Below are 6,358 nucleotides of genomic sequence, written 5' to 3' on the forward strand. Positions count from 1 at the left end.
AAAATGAACAGAGAAGCCACTGCTGTGACATCCCAGGAATAAAAACTAACAGTAAATCACCCTTGCATGGAAAACTGTTCTACAATCAACCAGAGCAAACTGCAAATGTCAGCTTGTTAGCTGGTAATCCTGCTGAAAAGTAACCCTAAGAGCCGTATTAGCATTTGTTAACTTGCTTTGACAGTGGCTTTGCTAAAGAATTGCTGGACAAAATGGGCAAATGAGAAATGTTCTGAATTAAAGACAATGAAGATAAAAAGTCTAGTTTAAACCTCCAAAATAAGGCAGGCAGTGCTGTCCCCTGTCCCCCTGACACAACCAGGCAGTCTGCAAAAGCACTCCTAGAAATGTACCATTTTTCACTCCTCACAAGCTTCTCTCTGACTCCAGACCATCCTTACTGCTGACACGATACTTGCAATGAGAGCACCTTTTAGAACAGCAGTCCCATACCCCTGGCATTTTTGATTCACTATGAAATGAAATAATTCAGCTTTTAAAATACTGTGAAGTGAGGAGTCTTCTCCTGACCGTCAGACCTAACATGCGTTATAAAAGGTTTTAGCCAACAATACAGGTTTTTTTTAAAAAAAGGCAAGTTTGAACTCCAGGTCCAGCAGATGGATGAGGTACCCTCTTGAGACTAGGGACTAAATTATGGACAGTCAGAGGGAGGTCAGCAAGACAACTGTGTCTCAGCACTCAGCTGCCACTGTTAGGCAACACCTCCGCCCTGCTCGCCTCTGCTGCTCCATAAACTCTGCCCTTACATCAAGCTGTGCCTGCTTCCCACTGAGCTGGACTGTGCCTCTGTTAAGCTTACCATTCCTCTCCTCCCAGGGCTTCCTCTGTATTTTTGTGCTAAAAGTCAAAGGAAATAACAAAGCCAGGGCTGCTCTCCAGCCTCACCCAGATTTTGCTGCTCCCTCCACGAACAGCTCAGTCCCCTGCCTTTGCTCTTCCCAGCAAAGTCATGTTGCTGGGCATCTTCCCAGTTGAATTCTCCCAGCGTGAAGGATTTCCCCTGGGTGGAGGTGGCTGCAGACAGGAACATACATTTGGGTCTTCACTGCATTTCTCTGAAGTTCTCCTAGGGACTTTTGGGTTTAAACAAAGAATAGCCACAACCAGGACCAGCATAAAAAGCACTTTAAGCAAACTCAAACAAATCATAAGAAAAGGTTAATTCTGTCATTTCCAGTCCTGAGGCAACACACTCTCTCTCTCTCATGTTGTATCGATCTTTTTATACTTGGTGAGTTCCAGGGAAATGGGTGGAAGACGTGGAAATCCTATTGCAAAAGCACCTGCCCGCTCCTTTCCTTTCCCCAGAGAGCAACGCACTGAACATTCTATTATTTAGTTAATTGCAAAGAAACAATTACAAAGGAACTTGGCAAATTCTCTCTAATCACAGCAAGACCCATTGCAGTTCAGTAAGTTCAGCAAATTAGCAAATAAGTGAATAGAACAGGGAAAGAATAACACAGCTCAAATTGCACTTTGTTCATTTGTTTTGTCACTCATAGTTTCTACTTAATTATTTAAGATATTTCTTCATAACATTCTAGTACATTTTGTATAATAAAGGTTTACTAGCATAGAAATGCAATACGTGGCTATTAAATATCTGCCAAGAGGAGAAAGAAAACTGCCAATTCTGCATGTAAACTATAGACAGCCTGTTCAGGCAAAATTTCCAGGTCAGATAAATAGAAGGTTCTGCCACAATATGTGCAAGATACAAATAAGGATTCTTGCTAGATAATGCCAAGTGATGTTTGGACAGAACATCATAATTTGTATTACAGGCGTTCATGATCAATCACAGAATCACAAAATGGTTTGGGTTGGAAGGGACCTTAAAGGCCATCAAGTTCCAACCTCCTGCCATGGGCAGGGACACCTCCCACCAGCCAGGCTGCCCCCAGCCCCATCCAGCCTGGCCTTGAGCCCTGCCAGGGATGGGGCACCCACAGCCGCTCTGGGCAGCCTGGGCCAGTGCCTCACCACCCTCACGGTAAAGAATTTCTTCCTGATACCTCATCTAAATCTGCCCTCTCTCAGTTTAAAGCTGTCACCCCTTGTCCTAGCAGTAAATGCCCCTGTCCAAAGCCCCTCCCCAGCTTTCCTGTGGGCCCCTTCAGGCCCTGGAAGCTGCTGTGAGGTCTCTCTGGAGCCTGCTCTTCCCCAGGCTGAACAGCCCCGATGCTCTCAGCCTGTGTCCATAGGAGAGGTGCCCCAGCCCTCTGAGCATCTCCGTGGCCTCCTCTGGGCTCACTCCAGCAGGTCCGTGTCCTTCCTGTGCTGGTGGGCCCACAGCTGGATGCAGCACTGCAGGGGGGGGTCTCACCAGAGCAGAGCAGAGGGGCAGAATCATCTCCCGCAACCTGCTGGCCACGCTGCTTTTGATACAGCCCAGGATGCGGATGGCTTGCTGGGATGCAAGCGCACATTGCCAGGTCATGTTGAGCTTCTCATCAACCAACACCCCCAAGTCCTTCTCCTCAGGGCTGCGCTCCATCCATTCCCTGCCCAGCCTGTACTGATGTTGGGGGTTGCCCTGACCCAGGTGCAGGACCTTGCACTTGTTGAACTTCATGAGGTTCACATGGGCCCACCTCCCAAGCCAGTCAGGGTCCCTCTGGATTCCCTCGCTTCCGTCCAGCGTACTGACCACACCGCACAGCTTGGTGTCATCAGCAGACTTGCTGAGGATGCACTCAACCCCAGCATTCATGTCACCATCAAAGATGTTACAAAGCAGCAGTCCCAGCAACGACCCCTGTAGAATGCCACTTGTAAGTAGCCTCTACTTGGACATCAAGCCTTTTACCCCAACTCTGTGAGTGTGACCATCCAGCCAAATCCTTATCTGCCAAGTGGTCGATCTGTCAAATCCGTGCCTCTTCGATTTAGAGACAAGGATGTCACACTGGTGTCAAAAGCTTTACACAAGTCCGCGTAGATCACATCAGATGCTCTTCCTGTATCCACCAACACTGTAACCCAGTTGTAGAAGGCCACCAGATTTGTCAGGCATGACTTGCCCTCGGTGAAGCCATGTTGGCTGTCACCAATCACCTCCTTATTTTCCATGTTCATTAGCATGGTTTCCAAGAGGATCTGCTCCACAATCTTGCAGGGCACAGAAATAAGACTGACCAGCCTGTAGTTCCCCAGGTCTTCCCTTTTTTCCTTTTTAAAAATGGGGGTTACTTTTCCCCTTTTCCAGTCAATGGGAACTTCACCAGACTGCTATGACTTCTCAAACGTGAGTGGTTTAGCAGCTTCATCCACCAGTTCTCTCAGGACCTGTGGATGTATTCCATCAGGTCCCATGGACTTGTGCACCTTCAGGTTCCTTAGATGGTCTTGAACTTGATCTCCTACAGTGGGTGGTTCTTCATTCTCCCAGTCCCTACTTTTGCCTGCTGCAACTTGAGCGGTGTGGCTGCAGCACTTGCTGGTGAGGACTGAGGCAAAAAAAGTCATGGAGTACCCTCAGCCTTCTCCGTATCCCAGGAAACCAGATCTCCTGCTTCTTTCCAGAGAGGGCCCACATTTTCCCTTGCCTTCCTTTTATCACCAATGTCCCCATAAACACTTTTCTTGTTGCCCTTGATATCCTTGCCCAGATTTAATTCTATCAGGGCTTTAGTTTTGCTAACCTGATTCCTGGCTGCTTGGACAATTTCTCAGTGTTCCCCCCAGGCTACCTGTCCTTGCTTCTACCCTCTATAGGCTTCCTTTTTGAGTTTGTCCAGGAGCTCCTTGTTCATCCGTGCGGGCCTCCTGCTGTTTTTGCCAGACTCCCTCATTGTTGGGACACGTTGCTCCTGAGCTTGGAGGAGGTGATCCTTGAATATTAACCAGCTTTCTTGGGTCCCCCTTTCCTCCAGGCTTTTACTCCATGCTACTCTACCAAGCAGATCCCTGAAGAGGCCAAAGTCTGCTCTCGTGAAGTCCAGGGTAGCAAGCTTGCTGTGTGCCCTCCTTGCTGCCCTATGGATTTTGAACTCCACATTTTGTGGTCACTGCAGCCAACGTTGCCATTGAGCTTCACGTTCTCATGAGCCCCTCCTTGTTGGTGAGAACAAGGTCCAGCATAGCACCTCTCCTTGTTCGCTGGTTTTATTATCCCCCATTTATTAAAATCTATTCTAATTTTCCATGCATATAACTAAAGGCCATTTAAACATAGCCTTTTTTTTTTACAGCAGCACTGTAATCATATGACAGATTTTACAGTATTTAATTTCTAAATTGATTTAACAGGAAAGACTTTCAAGCTCCGTTATATTAGTGAAGCAGACCCTCATCTCTGCTGAGCTGACAGACTGAGGAGGGCCAGAGGAGCGAGACTGGGGTGTGGAATTAGCTGCCTGATATTGAGGGAGGTAAGACAGTCCTTTACTAACAGACATGATGCCCTCCTGGTCCTTCCCAGACCCTTTTGAGCATCAAGATTTTATGACACATCTGTTCACACTAGCAAGAGAAGCCCTGAAGGGGCTTATGGGGTACCCAGTGCAGAGTGTCTTTGAGGCATGTTGGCAAAACACCTACCAAATACAAGGGGAGCTGTTACAGTCTGAGCAAAATCTTGAGAGGGGAAGTTTTGTTTATACACAGCTCTGGTGAGAGGAACAACGTGAATGCTTTCCTGGAGACCAGCACAAATTCATATGCTGTCAGATTTGAAAAAGGTAATTAGGACAGCCAGCCAGCAAGGAGCAAGAGAAGCAGGGTGCAACTTAATCAGTAGACTACAACAGAGTACAGTTAATAAGAACACAGCAACACTCGCCGTTCAAGGCTATTCCTTTGAGCACAGCAAGGACAGAATGAGTGCTAAAAGCCACGTACAAGCAAAAGCCAACGTGCTTTACACACATCTGAAAATAGGGCAAACATTCAGAAACTGATGTCAGTGCTGTCTCTGCCAGGCAAAGAACCACATCAGCAAACATTAGAAGGAAACGTGAGAGAAACTGATGCAGAACCAGACCATCAACCATGCCTGAAAATCCTCCTGTAATAACCTAGAGCCTAACATGGCTATTTCACTCTTTGCAGGTCTTAACGATGCCCATTGAATGAAACTCCCCCTCTTCCCCCTTAAAAATTCATATTGGGAAAGCAATTAGTTAGCTGACAAATACAAACAGATGCTGCAAAGCTTGCAAGAGTCAAGGGTATTCCTACTTCAGATGAAGCCAAAGTACAGCTTAATACAACTAGTTTGAACACTTAATTACTTTCAACTGAATTCAAGACTAGTCTGCTCCAAGAAATCATATAAAAACTTTTCCATTCATAACACATGGCTTACCTCCTGTGCTTAAGATTTAAAACTGACATTTCTGCTTAGAAATCCAGAGTATATATCAGTACAGCAGAGAGGAAAGAACAAAAAGTGAAATTTAGATAATATATTCATCAAACACTGATTCTTTGTTTCATCTTGTACTCTTATAACCATTTTAGTTCTACAACAAGGACAACAGAATTCCCATGTCTTCACAGCAGTTAGTAGGGTCTTCTATCTTCATAAAGCAGCATAAGGCTTGTTTTTCCTGGGAGTCCCTAAAGGCTTTTTTCAGGGGATGTGGAAAGGAATGCATAGATCCTAGTTCTTTCACCACAGCTTCATTAACAGCAACAATAACCAAAGTAAGGGGATACAGCATAAATAAACTGGACAGTCTTCAGAACCCTGTAGACTCTATTCTCCCCACCACTGACTGCAGACCAATTTCACCCAGTTCTCTCTTCGTGCCTATGGCACCACCAAACCGTAGCACAGGAAGCCAGCTCTGTGGCTGTAGCAAGTTCAAACACTGGTTATCTCTTTTGCATCCCTCCTACAATAGGTTTCTGAGAAGCATGCATCAATAACTTAATTAGGCACATTCTTCTCTGGCAGACTATTGTGAATGGTCACCACAATGATTTCTTTTCAATCTTTTATCTAGATTTCACTGGTTTGGTAACTGGTCAGTGCAACTGGTACAACCAACAAGAAAGCAACACAACAACAAATGAAAAGGCATGAACGAAACATGCTGTACTCTGCACAAAACCAGGCATGTTTGAGGCAATAGCATGATTTTTAGTTCTAGAACTACTTAACAGGATTGCTTTTCTGAATAAAACACTAGAAGGCAAGACTGAACACAAAGCCATCACTAGGCTTTGGTCAAGCACCAAAGAAGAAATTTCACTTCTTACATGTTTCAGAGTTATCTTGTTACTGTTGGCTCAGGAACAGTCAGAGATAAAAGGTCAACCTAGGTGCAAAGTGAAAACGGGAACACGCAGCAGAGGCCAGAGGAGCAATGCAAAGACAGCAACT

The sequence above is a fragment of the Falco biarmicus genome, chromosome 4 (assembly GCF_023638135.1).
Source record: "Falco biarmicus isolate bFalBia1 chromosome 4, bFalBia1.pri, whole genome shotgun sequence".
NCBI lineage: Eukaryota > Metazoa > Chordata > Aves > Falconiformes > Falconidae > Falco > Falco biarmicus.